Here is a 19,955-nt window from a genome sequence, read left to right as displayed (position 1 = left end):
AGTGAAACAAGTGTACAGGATTTGGCCTAAATTCAATCGAGTCTATCACAAAATCTCAAAATGCCTCCTGTGCAATTTGTCAAAAGAGAGATTTTTGGCAACTGCATATAAAACTCTTGAGATTTGTAATGAAGAACATAATCAGAAGGGGAAAAAAAGCAAAGTTGCATTTTCTGCGAATTAAAACTGGTAAATCACTGTGGGTAGCTTTAAATTCAACAGAAGATAACAATAATTACTATTTTAAATGTTAGTCCTTGTTACTTTGCTCCAGTCTGGTTCTCTCCTTGACTTGGGGCTCCTTGTAGGCTCATGGTTTTTTCTTTGGAGACGAAAATTCAAATCATTCAACACAATATTTATTGAGGGCTGGGCGCGGTTGCTCATGCCTGTAATCCAAGCACTTTGGGAGGCTGAGACAGGTGGATCACTTGAGGTCAGAAGTTTGAGACTAGCCTGGCCAACATGGTGAAACCCCATCTCTACTAAAAATACAAAAAAATTAGCCTGGCGTGGTGGCGGGCGCCTGTAATCCCAGATACTCAGGAGGCTAAGGCAGGAGAACGCCTTGAACCTGGGAGGCGGAGATTCCAATGAGCTGAGATTGCGCCACTGCACTCCAGCCTGGGTGACAGAGTGAGATTCTGTCTCAAAAAAAAAAAAAAAAAAAAAAAAAAATTGAGGACTTATACAATGGTTGCTGCTAGATATTAAAATGAGTAAGGCAAAATTTCTGCCTTCATGAAGCTCAGTATTTAGTGGGAAAAGGATAGAAATTTACAAAGAGCCCTTTTAAAGACTGGCTGTGATAGGTATTATGATAAATAAAATGCCAGAATTAGGGAGAAAGGAGGAATTCCTTCTGATTAATGGACCAGGGAAGGTGAGAAGCTAAAACGCAAGATTATAGAGGAGGAATGGACTCCTGCATTTGTGGGGAGAGGAATAATATTTTAGGGGGAGGAAACAGGATACATAAAGGGATGCAAGAGCGAGTGTGCATCAGGGGCCAGAGACCCCCGAGCAGTCTAATGTGTTTGGCTCAGACATGGTAGACAGGTGAGGGATGGAAATGATGGAGGCAGAGGAGGAACAGATTGTGGGCAGCCTTGGCCTTCTGGTAAGGAGCTTGAACCCTATTTTGAGGTGGGAGGAGCCATTGGAGAGTACTGAGAAGGGCAGTGACATGGTCAGATGGGTCTGGGTTTGAGAAGGACAAACTGGAGAAGGAACAGCATTTGAAAGCGTCAGAAGCAGTAAGAATGTAAATGAAGGCCAGGCACGATGGCTCACGCCTGTAATTCCAGCACTTTGGGAGGCTGAAGTGGGTGGATCACCTGAGGTCGGGAGTTCGAGACCAGCCTGACCAACATGGTGAAACCCTGTCTCTACTAAAAATACAAAATTAGCTGGGCGTGGTGATGCACGCCTGTAATCTCAGCTACTTGGGCTGAGATAGGAGAATCGCTTGAACCCAGGAGGCAGAGGCTGCAGTGAGCTGAGATCACGCCACTGCACTCCAGCCTGGGCAACAAGTGCAAAACTCTGTCTCAAAACAAAATAAAATAAAATAATGTAAATGAGAATTGACTAGCGATATAACAAATGTGGAATCCACAGGACTTAAAGAACAATTAGACAATAGGAGTGAGAGAGGGGAGGGGTCCCAGCTGACTCTCAGGCTTCCTTAGATGATGACGACATTACCCAAAACAGAGAACGTATGAATAACTTTGACCAAATAATCAATACCCCTATGCCAGAGAATGCTATAGTAAAATACTATGGCAAACTTCAAAAACTTCATGCTAAATGAAAGAAGACAGTCACAAAAGGTCACATATTGACTCTAGTTATATGAAACATCCAGGGTGAGTAAATCCATAGAGACAGGGGCTGGGAGAATGGGAAGCGACTATTTAATGGGCATAGAGTTTCTTTTTGGGGTGGTGAAAATGTTTTGGAACTAGGTAGACATGAGGGTGCATAACATTGTTAATGTACTGAATGGTATACTTTCAAATGGTTAATTTTATACGAATTTCAATTTTAAAAAGATAAAAGCAAAGCAAAAAAAACCAGAAATAAAAAATCCAACCAAAAATAAAAAATCAACCCAAAACCCAAAAACATCACGGCAGCCCAAAAAACCTTGTATTCCACAGCTGAACATGCCAGGAATCTCCTTTTAAACCCAGATAATCCCAGTAAGGAAAGAAACCTGAGGGAAGGACTGCTAGTGCCCATTCACTGAGCAGAATCACCTGGTCCCCAGTGGACACACTCTTTCCTACTACCTGTTATTATGCACATTTTCCTGGGAAGGCTAATAGCCTTGGAATTGGAGGTATGTTCTCTACTTGGGGACTATCCACCTTTACTATGTCAACTCTGGCTGACCTAGTAATGTGAACAGTCAATCTGCCATGTGGAAACATATCAGAGGGAGGGGAAAAAGCAGCAAAGCTCATCCAGAGAAGAGCATGTGGGTCAGGAAACAGTAAGAAAAACTTTCTGGCACTCATATTGGTCATCAGTAGTCCAAGGGGAATAAAGGGCTCCCTGATGCTCAGTGCATCATCAGGAAGATTAATTAACATTTGTAAAGGCCACACACAATGTGAAAGGCCCAGTAATGGATCTCCAAAAGCCACAGTCCCTGCTTTCCAGAGGTCATGAAACCAGGAGTGGAAAATATTCCCTAGAAGACAGAGCTGGATGACCTCGGCCATGAAGAACAGTGCAAAGAAACGACTGGGCTTGTCTGGGATTCTCTTCATTCTCAAGTTGAATCTGATCTGACAGATGTGGTGAGTAATTAAACCCTTGTCCATTCATAGTCTGAATGCTTGCACTGCACAGAGAATGGGGCAGGAATAATGAGAGGCACAGCCCCTCTGGGACTATTCAGGAGTGCTCAAATTTGCATGGTCACATGAACCCGAAGGAAGTGGATTAGGCTGGCCTGGCCAGGAAGTAGAGACCGCCAAAGATTCCTGATTTGCATAAAACCTAGGGCTGGAAGGCAGAGAGGCTTAAGGGCTCTCAAAAAAGGCCAGATGTAGCTGCCTTCCCTAGAACCCAGCACATCTCTGTAGCTAGATGCCTTCTCACAAAGGCTGTACAGGTAATTGAACTTGTGATGTCATTTGCTCAAAAGTTTCCTAAATATATACTGTTAAGTTCCCCAATAATGTGATTTTTACAAGTGAAGTTGCTGTACAGTCTCCTAGGGAATGGATTCTTTTAATTAGCTTAGGAAAAAAAGGTGATTCAGTAAAGGGTAATGCATTTTATTATGATTAATGCTGTCAAATAATTTCTAATTGTGTGACAAGGTGCTTAAGTAAAGAATCGTTTGTGGCTTTAAAAAATAGTTAATGCCTCTCAAAAAGGATTATTTTCTTTTTAAGTTTCAAATGAAGGCTACTAATTAATTAATCCATTTACATAAAAATGTCTTGGATCAGCTACCTACAAAGATAAAGGATGAAATCTATCCTCTAATTGGAAAAAGAAAAACTGCTATAAAATATGTGGAATAAACACATGAAAGTAATCTGCAAAAGGCAAATAGAAGTCATTAATTAAAAACTGACATGTCAAAAATTTCATTTTATTCTATGCAATATTAAAAATATTGGTGATGTCATATACTTAACTGAGTAATCTTCCTAAAATATGCCTTCTCATCTATGCTGTTTTATGCAGTTTTCTTTTCTTTTTTTTTTTTTTGAGATGGAGTTTCACTCTTGTTGCCCAGGCTAGAGTGTAGTGGCACGATCTTGGCTCATTGCAACCTCCACCTCCCAGGTTCAAGCGATTCTCCTGCCTCAGCCTCTCGAGTAGCTGGGATTACAGGCACCCCCCACCATGCCTGGCTAATTTTTTGTACTTTTAGTAGAGACCGGGTTTCGCCATGTTGGGCAGGCTGGTCTTGAACTCCTGACCTCAGGTGATCTGCCTACCTCAGCCTCCCAAAGTCTTGGGATTACAGGCGTGAGCCACTGTGCCTGGCCTTATGCAGTTTACTCCTGGGAAGTCATGCACAACTACGTGACGGTTTCAAGAAATTGGACTGAAATCTCCCTTCAGTTTTTCCCAAAATGTAGCTAACTTCATGTTATCTCCCAGATTCATAGACATCAGGCAATCAAGCTTGGTTAAAGCATTCCAACTTTTGCTCCCTTCAGTTCTGAACGAGTGCTACCCTTGATATAAACAGTCATTACAGACCCAGAACGCAACAAAGAAGGCAGATATTTACTAGTGAAAAACTGAAGTTCCTTAATCACTTTAATATATATAATCAAATGGAAATTATATATTACCAAGACTAATTATATATAATTTCTTGGCATCAGGTATAAACTATTCAGACTATATCAAGGAAAAAAATAAAAAGATGCTTCTTTATAGCAGAATTTTTATTATAAAATATATCTCACAGCAAATCCCATCTTTTTAGTATCTGGTCTTTAGTCTTTGATGATTTCAGTTTGTTTTTCCAAGTTTTTTTCCAAGCTGAGGCTGTGCTGCCATTTTTGCAATCGGGATTGGTATTTTTATGATCACTTACTGGATTTATTATATGGTGGTTGAGTAAACTGCTGACAAGAAAAGTGAAAAGGGAAAGAGAGAAAAGAGGAGAGAGTTAAAAAGCCAAGGAGATGGAAAAAGAAGAAAAAAGAGGGAAGAAAGAACAGGAAGGAAAGGGGGTAAGAGGTTAAAAAAAAAAAAAACCCTAAAAGTATACGTTGTAATAAATAGGAAGACGAAACTCGGGCACCTGTCAAAGGGACTCCATGTGTTAGTAAACTGCAGGAGGTGACACTTAGGTATCCTGGCTCTACACCATCCCTCACTCTAAACGAATGTAAAGGTAGATCTTTATTCTTTTGGACTGAAGGTTCAAGCCACAAGGTGACTATCAATTGGCAGGGACCTCAACTTTACAAAGTTATGCTGAAAGACAGAATTATCAATAAGCTCCTGAAGACACATTCTCACAAGGAGAAATGGAAAACTCAGGTTCTATCCAAGTCCTTAAGAATGCAGAGGAAGGAGGGTCACAGAATGGAGGAAGTCTCTGGTTTGCTGGTAGCTGTAACCTCTCCCCCTTAAAAAGCCCATTTTCACCTTTAAAATAACCCAGATTGTTCATGTAGTCTATGAAGGAGCTTAATATGACCTGTACAAAAGGCCAGCATAATTTTCCAGCTGTTTTGCTGAGAAATATGCCCTCTTCTACCGTCAGTGAGATTCAGGTCCAGAGAAGTAAAATAACTCAATCCAGGTGTTGCTGCTGGGGAGAGAGGTCCTGATGCTGGGGCCCCTGGATTGGAGGTCAGCATGCCCAGCCTTTGCCTATGGAACTTTCTGGGGAGTATCAGGTTTGCTATGCACAAAGAGGGCTGGTGGAACTCTCCTGATCACAAGACGTGACCCTCACCAGTACCACTGCAGCACCGAAGAGGCGCAGGTTTCCTTTTCCCTGTCTTTGTAGATTACACCAACGGTGTCCAGTCCGCAATCAGCTAATTTGAAAATGGAGTGCCCACCTGACTGTATTTCAATTGCTTCATATCCCCATCAACAACAACGGAGCAGCCCACAGGAGGTGCTGACCCTTCACTGCTTGTGCCTCGTAAGCGATCTCTTGGAAATGCTCACCAATCTGCGTGTGTTTTTCTTGTTAATTCTGTTGTATATTTCGAATGTGGTCTATTTCATAATGAGAAAGTCTTCCTAAGATTCTACACAGAGCTATAACTTCTTAACCTCACGGAATCTAAGTTTTCTTAACTGTAAAACTGAGATGGCTCCTGTTTGTGGGGATTGTTGATAATTAAAAATAAGCATGATGCTTAGCACAAAAAAGGCACACAAGAAGTGGTAAACATCACAGTTACTACCACAGAAAAAGAAGTGCAAAAAGTCGTTTAGGGCTATGAAAACATCTTCATTTTCATATTTTTCTTCCCAGAGGTTTAAAATGTTCAGGTCTGTTTGCATTCTTTTTGGTCTCTGCTGCTATCAACACATTATTTAAAGAGTGTTAGAAAAGTTAATCCAAGAGAAACATACACTTTTTGTCATTGGCCTCTTTAGGTGACACCTTTTTCATTAATTATTACCTTTCAGTGACAGTGCTGTGGCCAATTTCCATTCCCTGTTGGCTTGTGTGAGTTCTAGGGTAAAAAGTGCTTTGGAACCTTTTTAGTCAAGGAGCAAAGCAGCCCATTTTTTAAAAACTTTTAAGAAAAATAAATCAAAACCAACCTAACCAAAACCCCTAAAAGGCATCATGGTTGTTAAGGCTGAGAAGTTAGACCTGGTTCTGAGACCAGCTCGGCCACGTATGGAGGGCATGATATGAGTCAGTTGTTTCCTTACTTATAAAACGGAATAATAAAAACATTGATCTCTTAGGCCTATTGTGCAGATTAAAAAAAAAATCTACTAACATAAAATGCATAGCCCCATGCGTGGCACATATAATGGTTACCATAATCATGTTACTATCAATAACCATAAAACTCCATATACGAGTCAGGGCACTGGTGCAGTGAACGTCTGTTATTAGATATTGTCTGAGAACACTAGGAGTAGCCTGAGCCCCTAATTACCCCCAAGTATGATTCTATTTTTTTTTCTTCCATTTCAGGAAATTCGTTTGTACTTGAAAATAGTCATTAAGCTGAGCCCTTTGTGATGCATGTGTTTAAAAAATGTGGTGGTGACACCTGGGTTATCAGTCTCTTTATTTGCAAAGACAAAGGTCACATCAGACTTTAGCTATTGTGTATTTCTGGGCCCACATACTGTGGACAAGCTCCTTTATCCCTTCAGTGTCCCATGCATGGTAAGCAGGACAACTGTTTCCTTTTTATTAGATAGATAGGGCGAACGGCCTGTGTTGTTCAAAAGGGATGATGTTAAAAAGCAAAGTTATTTCCACAAATTTTATAGCTCACTTGGTTGTTGATAAACATCAACCAGGTGTCACTCTTGCAACACATACCCAGACACCCTCTACTACTGATTTCACCACCTGTGTGACATAGTCTCAATTTTTCTTCTTCTTTTACTTTTAGCAGATAACGTTTCTGAAGCCACTCATTTGTGGCGGTGGGGGGTGGGGGGGAGGCACGGAAAATAAAAGAAAGAAGGAAAGAAGGAAATCTGTCTCTTTATGCAGGGACTGGTTCCACAGAACCTGAGAAACTGTCCTGAGGTAAAATCCCTTTCTCTGGTTAGTGAGACAGTTGGTGACTTTGGGTTCAGACTGTCCCCCCAGCAGCCTGCTGTGTCACAGATGTGCTACTAGGGGTGTGGAATGGACCCTACTGGGTATGGGGGTGGTGCAGAGGGGCTGTGAGGTTGGGATTAAACCCCTTCTTAGGTTGGTCGGTCCTCAGGCTGCCTGGTGACTTTTCACAAGCCCAGTTTTTAAAGGTAAGATTTTCAAAGAACAGATTTTACTAATTCTGGACCCTCAGGGAAGACAGAAAGAGATGACATAAAGGGGTGAGAGAAGGGAAAAACTAGGCAGTGAATGCATGACCATATCTCGTTTGCCTTTCATTTATAATAAACTCTTATTCTGTCGATTAAGTAAATTATATTCTTCCCACTGTGACTATCATTATACTTGAGACCACTCTAACTTTTCTGCCCTGTAAATGGATCACATTTGTTACTGACTTGTTAATTCATACAACATGTACACTGAAATACAAACCATCCCGAAAGCCTCACAGCTTCCACAGTGAGGACCAGCTCTTTAAGATTACTCTATTTATTTCACGTTCTATGAGAATATTCAGTGAAGTTAATAACTGCTTATAATTTATTTCCTATCATATTTTTTTCATGTAAGTAGCTTCAACTTTCTAGGAATTATCAAAAAAATTTTTTTCCCTGCAGGGCATCATTAGGGAAAAAATGTGGTTTCTCCTTTTGGGCAACAGTTTTGCTCTGCTCACCGTTCAGCAAAGATTTACTGAATATCAACTCTATGCCTTGTTCTGGGTATACTTTGTAGAAGTATACAGTGGAGAAAGACAGGCTAAAACAACAAGGTAGTAGGGTGAGCAAAGGTACTCTGGGTTTCACTGTTGTTGCTTCTTAGACTATCTGAAATGAAGGGCCAGTTTGGGTTTTGGTGTTTAATTTCCAACCTGTCGACAATTGATGGGGAGACCTTTTTGCATGACTGCTACGCAGCCCCCACTGCATGCAACTCAGCATGTGAACTCATCAGCACCCAAAATGCTTTGTGCCCTGTTCAATGAGACAAGTCCAAGGACCATATGCTTGCATGCTGTGACAACATCCAATTGCTATAAATTTTTTTAGATGCCTGTTCTCAGTTTCTACACTTATGACGTCATGGACTGACAACAAATGGTTTATAGACTGGCACCAGGAGTACCTCTACACCAAAGAATAATTTGAGTGGAGTGATTTCAAACTGGCCCCCTGGTATCAGCTATATGCCTTCTTGTCCAGACTCACCTCCAAACTGGGCAGCCTCCAACAAGCCAGAGCACATCAGGATCTAGTTTATGAAAACAAATTAAACTCCAAGATACCCGGAGCTCCTTGAAGCCCATGAAATTGTCTGTAAAATTTTGTGCGTATGTACATTTTCCAGAGAGAAGTTCTATAGTTTTCATCAAATGTACAAATAGATATGCGGCCTCAAAATGGTTATGATAAACTAACTCCTTAACACTTTTTCATTACCTGGCAACCCTAGTTAAGAATTTCAACATGCAACTGCCCACGCTTCCTAGGAAACACACACACCTGAGGGGATTGTTGGTTTTATGAAGCCTCCCTGGGTTTGGGGCTGGGACTGCCTGTTTCCATGGTGTTTCAAAGCACAGTTGTTCTGGGTTAAGAACAAGACTAAATTTGTCTACTGAAGGCTTGGACAGCAACAGGAGGTTGACTCCCTTCAAGAAATAAAAACATAAAAATAGTCTGTGTAAGAAAGGGTACCATTATTCTTCAACATTATAGAGGTGTTCTCCACTCTGGTGTCTTAGAAGCCCAGAGATGTGTTGGGGTACCTGATTTAGAAGGAGAGGATGAAAGCGTTGAGAGAAGCAGCAGGATCTGGTTGGAGAGGGAGGTGGAATCACAAGGAGCACTGGCCATTACGAGACTGTGGTGGGAGGGAGTATCCAGGTGGAACCAGATGCCTACAGAGGGCAGGAATGATGAGATACCAAGGAAGACTGCGTTACCACTCCAACATAAACATAACCATTTCAGGGGCAGTCTACCCTTGGTGACCAGACTGAAATCTTTATATACTGTTTACTAAGGAGAGGAATCAGGATTTCTTGTAAAAATAGTTGCTTCCAGGTTTGGGCCAGGAGCCCATGGCATCTTATCCTGACAGAAAAGACTAGTGGAATCACGTTAAAAGGCAAAAGAGGCAACTTGAAGGGGATCTCACTGATCAAAGAGTAATGGACTGACACCTAACACCTATAAAATAGATAAAAGCCCAAGGGTTTATAATGATGCTCAAAACAAACAAACAAACAAACAAGTGCCACTGATCACTTTTGGAGAATGCTGGTGCCATTCAAAAATCTGAAAACTATTTAATAAACAGAGGCATTTATGCTGCTTTCTTATGTGAACTGTATTTCAGAGTAACTGAATAGTTGATGATAGTACGTTCTTCTATATGATAGAATAATAGCTAGTAAATGCAAACTGAATGACAGAAGTGAACATTACCATGTTGTAATCCCTAATGAATGCTGGCAGTGATCATCAATGGTTGCTAAAACTACTATTTTAACCGGTTGGTAGAGAACTTCATAATGGATGAAAGGCTGACCACACCTAAACCCACTGATCAATCTTGAACTCAATAAATGTAATGCAAACAGATGTTATGTGCCTTCTGATGTGATACAGCTGAATTTGCATCTTATTAAGTCATTTGATCTAACTATTAATTTATAGGAAGTACAGAGGAAAGAGAAATATGTTAAAATGGCACCATGGAGATGCAATAGTTCAAATACATAACATGAAAATTTTTACAGGACAATAATCTATAGGACAAAAATTTTTACAGGACAATTTCTTCAACAAATAAATGTAATAAAAACAGGAGGAGGATCTGTAATAGATTAAAGAACGTTTAAAGACAGATCAACCAAATGCAACAGATATACTTTGTTTTCAGCCTGATTTAAACCATCCAACTATTTGTGAAAGCTTTGGAAACAATTAGGAAATACTGAACCCAGACAGGTTACACAATCATTATTAAGTAGTGATTACGTTTTTAAAAAGTTATGCTGTATGTGCTAGAGATACATACTGACATATTTACAGGTAAAATCAGATATCTGGGATTTGCTTCAAAATACTCTAACAAAAGAAAAAGAGGAGAGAAGGATAAAACAAGAAGGGTGACATGTTGGTGGCTGTTGAAGGTGGCTGTTGGAGACGTGTGGGTTCATTACACTATTTTGTCTCTGTGTGTGAATTTCTGTAAAAAGGGTTTTATTTATTTATTTATTTTCCAAAAAATGGGGGGATGGGGGAAGGAAATCTCACAGAATATAAAGCAAGCAAGACAGGCAAGCTAATGAAAACACAACCCTTATCTATAGAGTCTTTGAGTTCATGTCCAAAGTTGCCCCAGCTCTGGGGTCTGAGGGAGGGCGAACACAGATCACATGAGGGAATGCAATCTCACTGTCCTCTTAGTGCAGGGTTACTAGGTGCATGGGCAACTCACGGGAAAAGAGCAATTTGTGCTGAGTTCGTAATCCCCAAGAGAGGTCGGGGCAGCTTTCTGATTGGTTGGAGGGGACAGAGCCTTCCAGGATCTACCCTGGAAGAGGCAAGCAAAAGGATCCCAGCCATAGTTCAGTGTCCTCTTTAACTTCATTCCCAGGGCAAATCCAAAACAAGTACCAATAGCACCATGCCATCTGGAACTCTATAATGCACAGCTGGCAATATGCCACGGTAAGCAACCCTCTGAACTATAGATGACTGGCATAGTTAAAGGCCACACACATCTTTTCTTCAGCTCCCTGTCTATCCTCTTATATGTTATTAATGCATGTAATAAATTTGGCCTTGGACAGGGCTTGGTTAAAGGCAATAACACCATACTTGATACAGAAATGACCTATTGGGACCTGTAATATCTCCGTGCCAGCTTTTTTCAATTAAATGACCACAACTAGCAAACAACTATTAACATGGGGACTGTGTGGGATACAAAGATATGCAGTGTCTGCAATGGTGAACCACTAAATGCCTGTAGGAGAAAAAGGGGAAAAAGTTTCTCATATAAGTTCTTGAGACAAAGATGTTATTCAGCTTTACAATCCTTTGAGCTCCTGCTAGGAATATTCCACCAGTTTCCACAATCGCAGTTAGAGGCTATCTTGATAGAATCTGTGTGCTAGAAAACCTGTAATATGCACATAATGTCTGCGCCTGCCCTGAATCCCAGAGAATGGAGGACTATTGCTACTGTACTCTCAGTGACTAGTGCAACTTCAAATTATTCCTTCATCAACTGAAAACTAAATAGAAACTATGCTTAATTGTGTTCTTTGATTTTTCTCTGAGGCTATCCCACATACTCAAATTATATTTACTTTTTACACAATTAGGACACTGGCATTTGGAGCCCTTGCCTCCTGCTTAACAGTAACCATCCTTTCCGAACCACAGATTTGATCAGCAGGGTGGGCCATCCGAAATTGAGATTGTCCTGAAGATTCAGGAGGTCAGCCTGCCACATGCAGTACATGCCTTTCCCAGTTACTAAACAGAAACCCAGCCTGAGCCTTCAGTCTGGGCCCTCACCTTGCAGAGCTGTGGCCTGATCTTAATGTAGAATCAAGTGCTGGATGGAACCACAGGTTACCGGGTTCAGGCCTGAGCTTCTTGCAAAAAGTCCGATGTAAAACATTCCACTTCATCGGGAAGTTCTAGAGCTGAGGAAGTATGTTGCTAATGTTGCTAAGAGTTCTTAGTTTTGAAGTAAAGCCAGGTATAGTACTGTACAGGGAAGAGCACTTTTTCAATAGGTTCCTAGCTTCTAGCACCTAGCAGGATACCACTGCTACCAACAACAAAACAATAATGGTGATGAGGAGGACGATGATGATGGTTGTAATTATAATATCATGATATGTAGAGTTTTAATTTTCTTTTGGGTCTTTATTAACTTTAGCATTTACTTTGTAACTACTATTATTCTCTTGATTTGCAAATAAAGAACTTGAGGCACAGAGTGATGAAAATAACTTTCCTGACGTCACAAAGCTAGTAAGTGGACAAAGCCAGGCTGTCTGGCTCAAGAGCAGCAGTGTGAACCACTGTGAGACACTGCCCCTTATTGTACTAAAGAGCACTGGCTTTGAATTGATAATAGGAATGCTAGACAAGAAGCTGAATTACAAAAGCAAATGTCCAGATTTTGCCTGGATTCATGCTCAGACTAGACTGATTAGATGAGCTCTTCTTAACTCTGGTTTCACGTAAGCATCACCGGGACAGCTGTTAAGATACTGGGAACCCACCAGTATCTGGGAACTAGAGAATATGATTAATTTGTTCTGTGGTGGGGCCTGGGCATCTGATTTTTAAAAAGCTCCCCAGGTGATTCTCATGAGCAACAAGGGCTGAGAGCGACTGGCCTCTGAAACACTTTACAAAACTAAAAAACAAATTTAGAATTGCTTCTTCTTTTCTCTTTCTCTTGGATAGTCACAAAGAACAACAGCACGTTGCAGGCTCATATCAAATCTTTTTAAAAATTTTTTATTTTTTGTATTATTATACTTTAAGTTCTAGGGTCCATGTGCACAACGTGCAGGTTTGTTACATATGTATACATGTGCCATGTTGGTGTGCTGCACCCATTAACTCCTCATTTCCATTAGGTATTTCTCCTAATGCTATCCCTTCCCCCTCCCCCCACCCCATGACAGGCCCCGGTGTGTGATGTTCCCCACCCTGTGTCCAAGTGTTCTCATTGTTCAATTCCCACCTATGAGTGAGAACATGTGGTGTTTGGTTTTCTGTCCTTGCGATAGTCAAATCTTATCTGAATATAGATCCCTTGTTGTGTACAGCATCTGTTAACATAGATGGGAACAGCTGTTATAACCTTTTACAAACCAGTAATCCAGGTTGATAAATTTGGTTACTTTCTTTTAAAGAGAAAACCCTGTACCCTTAACTTTGCAGGATAAGAGTACACCAGAGCTAAACTCTCTTTCCTCAATAGGGATACAGAGGACCCCTTAAACCAGCTTACTCTCTAAGAACAAAGATTCACAATCTCATAGTTGAAAGGGCTCTTAGGTGCCATCTAACATCTCTCAGCACCACAAACACACTCCCCACCTCCCCCAATGCAGAAATGCCTTCTGCAAGATCCTTCCAGATGGTCAGTCAGCCCTAGCTTGAACAGTTCAATGACAAGAGACCTCACTCCTTCATAAGACAACACATTTCATTGTTGGACAGATCAATTCTTCTTTATATGGGTTCAAAATTAGCCTCCCTATAACTTCTACTTGTTCATAGCTCTGTTGTTGTCTGAAATAATGGTATAAAGTCTCCTCTTCTTTCAAATGAGTGCCCAACAGCACATCATTATGGCAGAGGATGGTACACTGGAGGGAATACACAGGACTACACAGGAGCCAAGAGACTTGTTTTGAGAAGCAGCTCTGCCTCAGACTTTAGAATTGTAGTGACTAAAGCCCTTCAGGCCTTCGTTTCATCATGAGTATTAAAAGTACATAAAAACAAAGACAATGAAAAGCTTGCCAAATTGTGAGCATCAAATTAAAAGTGTAAGTCAAATGCTTTGTAACTGAAAAGTACCCTGTGAATGTAAGTTGTTCTGTTATTAGTCCCTTACGGTACAATATTCTTACATTTGAACAATTCTTCTGTCCACAGAACCATATATTCTACTTCTGAAGTTGGTATAGTAGTGTTGCTAAATAACTGTTAATTATGGCAATGGCAAGTGAGTGCTCCTTGATGCCACCTATCGGTTATTTGTTTCAGTGACAGTGAGAAGTTGGAAGATGGCACAGGAAGCAATATGCTGATGCTGTCTTTCATTCATCAGACAGATCAGAAGAAACACAGAACAGCAGATTCGGAATCAGAAAATCTGCCACTCACTATGCAGGTGCCATTGAAAAAGTGAGCTAACCTCAGCTTCCCCACACATAAAAGGAGAAAATAAAAGTATCAATCTTACATATGCTTCTATGAGGATAAAATAAAATAATATGTGTTCAACACTCAACAATAAATGTCACTGAGTAAATTGCAGGGCATTTTCACCATTTTTTTTTAAAAAATCAGTTGAGAACCTAGTGGCAAAGTGCTATATTCTCTCTAAAATAAACACAGAATTTCAGATACCTGTAGTTCACCTGGATACAATTCCAACTCTATCATTAATTCTCCATGTGACCCACATATTTCACCTCTCAGGCCCTTGCTTTCCTAATTGGTAAAATGAGTTAATTAGACAAGCTGATCTTTCTAGGTATGCTTCTGGGATCACTTAATATCCGTATTGCTAGCCAAATGGAAAACAAAGTTTTAGAAGCAGATTGCTTCCTGAGAACAATTCAGTTGTTGCATAATCTAAAATACTACCATGGTAAAAAGAACATCTTCGATTTATAAATTTGTTTGAAAATCCCTCCCTTTAGGAAGATATATTTGTTTCTAACAGTTCTGCTAACCACATGCCTGAGGTGAGGCAAAAGAAGTTTTAAAAACTCAGTAGAATCAGACATTTCTCCAAAGAAGAAATACAAATGGCCAATAAGCACATGAAAAAACGTTCAACATCTAGGCATTAGGGAAATACAAATCAAAGCCACCATGAGATAGTTCCTCACTCCCACTTGAAAAACTGTAATAAAAAAGACAGACAAAAGCAAGTGCTGGTGAAGATGTGAAGAAACTGGAACACTTATTCTTTGCTGGTGGGACTGGGAAACAGTGCAGCCACTTTAGAAAATAGTTCGGCAGTTTTTCAAAAGCTATGCAGAGTTATCACATGACCCAACAATTCTACTCCTAAGTAGGCAGCAAGGAGAAATGAAAATGTATGTTCACACAAAAACTTGTACATAAATGTCCATGACAGCATTGTTCACAATATTCAAAAAGTAGAAACAACCCAAATGCTCATCAATTGATAAGCAGACAAATAAAATTTATGTATCCATACAATGGCATATGATGTCAATAAGAAGATTTGAAACATTACGCTAAGTGAAAGAAGCCAGACACAAAATACCACATATAGTATGATTCCATTTATATGAAATACCTAAATAGGCAAATCTATAGAGACAGAAAGTATACTAGCGGTTGTCAGGGGCTGGCAGGAAAGGGGGAGTGACTATTAATCGAAACCAGATTTCTTTTTGGGGTGATAAAAATGTTCTACAATTGGGCTGGGTGCAGGGGCTCACGCCTGTAATCCCAGCACTCTGGGAGGCCGAGGCGGGCAGATCACCTGAGGTCGGGAGTTTGAGACCAGCCTGACCAACATGGAGAAACCCCGTCTCTACTAAAAATACAAAATTAGCGGGGCGTGGTGGCGCATGCCTGTGATCCCAGCTACGCAGGAAGCTGAGGCAGGAGAATCACTTGAACCTGGGAGGCGGAGGTTGCTGTGAGCCGAGATCGCACCATTGCACTCCAGCCTGGGCAATAAGAGCAAAACTCTGCCTCAAAAAAAAAAAAAAAAAAAAGTTCTACAATTGATTGTGGTGATGGTTGCACAATGTAGCGAATATACTAAGAGCTACTGAATTGTACACTTTAAATGGGTGCATTATATAACATATAAATTATATCTCAATAAAGCTGTTAAAAAACAATAGAAGCACATAATCGATAAGGATCAAGAATCAATTCCATTTAATCAAAGTGCAAGGAACATGTATGTTTGTATAATAGCATTTCATGCAGATAATTGCTTTGTACATTCAACTGCTTTAAACTCATTTTTGCATTTGGATCATTTTTCAAGGAGGAGATGAAATTTAAGGAAGTAAAATTGAATAAACAAGGCTATTGCAGCTCACAAAATATATTTCTTTTATTTTACTACCGAAGATCGACTCAGTGGTGTAAAATGCCATTTAAAAAAAGAATGACAAAGTTTGAATGAGAAAATGTATTTCATCGTGAAAGATAAAAGTCTTTCCTTCTCTACAGTGAATACAGGTAATTTCAGAAGCAGCAGCTCCTAATTATTCACTGTTGAAAAGCTAAAAAAAGGTTCATATTGAAAACAGTGACCTCCAGTTTGCTCTGTGAATGAAAGCAGACACAAATTCTCATTTTCCTAGAATTCTGGTTGATAACTGAGTTGGGAAAAGCATGCATTTCTTCATTACAGTGCAGTCGACTGTTCATTTAAATAACAATAACCTGCATAAAAGTCACAAAAGCATTATCTAGCAATTTTACTGTGTTGAAATACATTATTAGTATTAACAATGCCAAATAGAGTAAATAAATGACTGTCTTCTTATTTTCAGCATTATTCCTGATTACTTAGCTTTATGAAAGGGTAGCATTATTATTACTGGTGCATTCAACACCTTGGTCAACACTATTTGCTTGGATAACTCTTGAACGGGAAGGGATTTCAGAATAGAGCTATATTCTTTTCTAGATTATCCAAGGGGGAAAACAATCTTCCAATTCAGTGCTTATATATCATATATTTTTGATAACAAATGTTTGAAGAACTCAACTTCTGTTTTCTACATATGTGCAAAAACAAGAATTAAAGTCCTCATTAAGGACAGCACACTTGAAATAGTGCTTACTAAAAAATGTAAAATTTACACCAATTGTTGAAATCAGAAGATTTCTTACCATGAACACGGTAATGCTTCAGTTTTTAAAGTTCCTTGAGCCCAAAGTCTGGGCCTTTCTTTTATCTTCTCTTTTTTTCACTTTCTGGAACATTCAGTACTCCACTAAGTGCCACTCACCAAATTGTTATGAGAGTACCATCAATCTCCCAGGTGCAGAGCAAACAGAGATTTGAAATCATTCACTGAGTCTCTAGTTTGCTGGGGTTAGTTTCAAAGGGGCCTCTCCATGAAAGATCTGAGCGATATTTGGCTTTAACAATGGATGGAAGTGCAGCTTCCTAGAAGATGGGGCAACAGGATATATCCTTATCAAATGTTGTCATCTTGATGGGGACAGTACACACTTGAGTGACTGACCCTCATTCAGACAACGGGAGTTTTGTGGTTTGTGTGTGTGCACTGAGCCTTGGATTTTGCTGTGGGAAGGGACCAAGGAAGGTTGTGGGCGACACCATAATGAGTAAATTAATTTTTATGTAACTTAAAGGATTACGTGAGCGGATGAAAATGTTCTTCCGGGATGTGGCAGATTGTATTTTCCAAAACTGGTTGCAACAATATTTCCTACCCCACTGGTCTTCCTCAACCTGCCACCCTTGCATCAAAGAGTGGGTGGGGTATGTGTCCTATCCCATCCCCTTAAACCTTGGCAAGCCCTTGCGACTGTCTTGCTGACTAGAACGCAGCACAGAATGTGGCACTGTGTGACTTCTTAGACTGGGTTAGAAAAGGCCACACAGCTTTTGCCTCTCACTTTTGTAGCTCTCACCTTAGGTGCCCTGGGCTGCCAAGCCTGAGGCTGCCATGCCGTAAGATTGCCCTCACCAGCACACGTAGGGAGATCACATGGAAGGGCCTTTTGACTAATGACGACAGAAAGAGGGAGGTGCCCAGTCAGTCCCCAGCTACTCCAGGCTCCTGTCCCCCTACATGGTTCCAGCTCTGATCTCTGTCTAAAGAAACCTCACGAGAGACCCTGAGCCAGAACACCCAGCCAAGCGACCCCCGATTTTCCAAACCTGCCAAAATCCTGAGATTGCTGCTGAAGCCACTGCATTTCTGGGGTGATTTGCAACTCAGCAACAGATAATCAGGAGAAGAGAAAAAGAGAACTGAATGGAGAGTCATATCATAAACAATACGAAGGGCATATCATATTTGGAGCCAAGCCTTTTAGGCCATGACCTCTAGACATGTAAATAAATGTAATGGGCAAAGACGCCTTGTAAATCAACATGTAAGCTTCCAATTCGTCATGACTCAGAGCTTCCAACTTTCAGCACTGAGCCAATGTCCCTTCGGTGGAATCTCTAGATTTTCCATACAGAGGAGCTTAGGGCAGCAGAGGTGCAAGGGCACTTGTTACGAACCTGCATTTACATAGCAAGCACAGTCCCCTTACTCCGACTATATGTCTGCTTGGGGTGGCCCTGGCAGCATTTATGGCAAGGGGCTCTTGGGGTGGTGGGGAACCTATAGCCCCTCTGAGGTACCCACTGGCTCAAACCCTGGTTCCTGCCTTGTCTTTTTTTTTCTCAAGTAAAACGTAACAGTTTGTACGGGTTGGGAATCCCTTATCCAACACGCTTGGGAACAGAAGTGTTTTGAGTTCTTAATTTTTTTGGATATGGGAATATATGCAAAATAACATGCCAGTTGAGTATCTCTAATCCAAAAATCAGAAATCCAAAGAGCTCCAGTGAGTATTCCTTTTGAGCATCATATTGGGGCTCAAAAACTTGGATTTTGGGGCATTGTGAATTTTGGATTTTCAGATTAGGGATGCTCAATCTGTAGCTCCTGGGCACAACATATTGTTTTAATGCCTTCATGTCCCTGTTCTCTCTTCATTGGCTAACACAAACTTATTCTTCAAAGCTCAGGCCAGGTATCACCAACTTCAGGAACTCCAACTTGGCTAAGAACTCCTTGTGTACACATATGGGTATGTTATATTCAAATTTATAATAAAATTTGTTTAGGTATGTTTTCTCACTAGAGTATATATATTGGGAGAGAGACATGGATTATTTATATTTTATCTTCACTACCTAAGGCCTGCCATGTCTCAATAGCATGTGTTCCATAAATGTTTGTAGAATAGAAATGAACATGCCAAGACATGTCGGCTTCAAAGGATGAATTGGTGACAGTGTCTCCATGCGTTTCAAATATTCCTTGCTCTTCCCTGATCTCAACCGGAAATCTGTCTCTGTCCTGGAAACTCCCAGGCAAACACTTCGTCAGAATTTTTTTCATGGCCCTTTCCCCTCACCTCGGATCCTCATCCGCCATGCCTTCTACGTTAGATCCATCCCTTCTGTGCTGGACTATACTTACTTTTGTTCCCACTAGATACCCTTCTACAGGGTCCGCTCCCAGATGGCAGGTCCTTGGGCTGATTCACATCCCGAGTGCCAAGAACAGCACTCCATATGCTCAGAGTGGGTTTGGTAAAGCAGCATGTCTTCCCAGTCTCAACACACTGACAAAGTAGTTACTGACTCCAAAATCTCTTCCCTGGGGTTAGCAACTGTGCCTACCACGAGTCTGCGAATACACCAGTCTTAGATATGTTCAACAGGTGATATCAAGATGAACTCAAATGATTTCAGGATAACCTGCCGACGTCCTCAGAAGCTGACTGCGCCCTTGAAGTAGGTCATCCCCAGGAGCAGTTGCTTTTCATCCACCCAGCAGGTGTGTGTCATCAAATAAATATCATAAAATGTCTTCCAGCCAGGAACAACTATCTGGCAGGGAAAAGGAAGTACACAGGCTCACTGACTACAGCTCTTGATGAAAACCATGAGATGTCTTTTTTTTTTAACATATGAAAAACAGTATTTTTATGAATAAGGTTTCCACCTCCACCGTTTACTGTCCTCCCAGTTCATCCAGCCATCTTATCCCCCACTAAGAAGCTTCCAGAATAAACTAGTCTCAATTTCATAACTTCATCTACTAAGGTTTTAACAAAGAGGACTCCACAAACCTGGCACCATA

The 19,955-nt window shown here is 40.7% G+C and overlaps 1 protein-coding gene across 10 annotated transcripts in view; it reads right to left on the bottom strand.

Annotated features, from left to right (window-relative positions):
* Positions 1-19,955, bottom strand: part of VTI1A (vesicle transport through interaction with t-SNAREs 1A) — a 397,110-nt gene that overhangs the window by 110,593 nt on the left and 266,562 nt on the right. For 2 of the 10 annotated variants that reach the window (XR_001447311.3, XR_013398416.1), the window contains one exon: positions 15,964-19,702. The exons of 7 other annotated variants lie outside the window; for them this stretch is intronic. The gene's annotated coding sequence lies outside the window, so the exon portion shown is untranslated. Of the gene's footprint in view, positions 1-15,963; positions 19,703-19,955 lie in introns of those variants that run through there. One more of the 10 variants, XR_001447310.3, reaches the window with a different exon arrangement.

Source organism: Macaca mulatta, chromosome 9, assembly GCF_049350105.2.
Source record: "Macaca mulatta isolate MMU2019108-1 chromosome 9, T2T-MMU8v2.0, whole genome shotgun sequence".
NCBI classification, from domain to species: domain Eukaryota; kingdom Metazoa; phylum Chordata; class Mammalia; order Primates; family Cercopithecidae; genus Macaca; species Macaca mulatta.
This window is presented reverse-complemented; position numbering and strand designations above follow the sequence as displayed.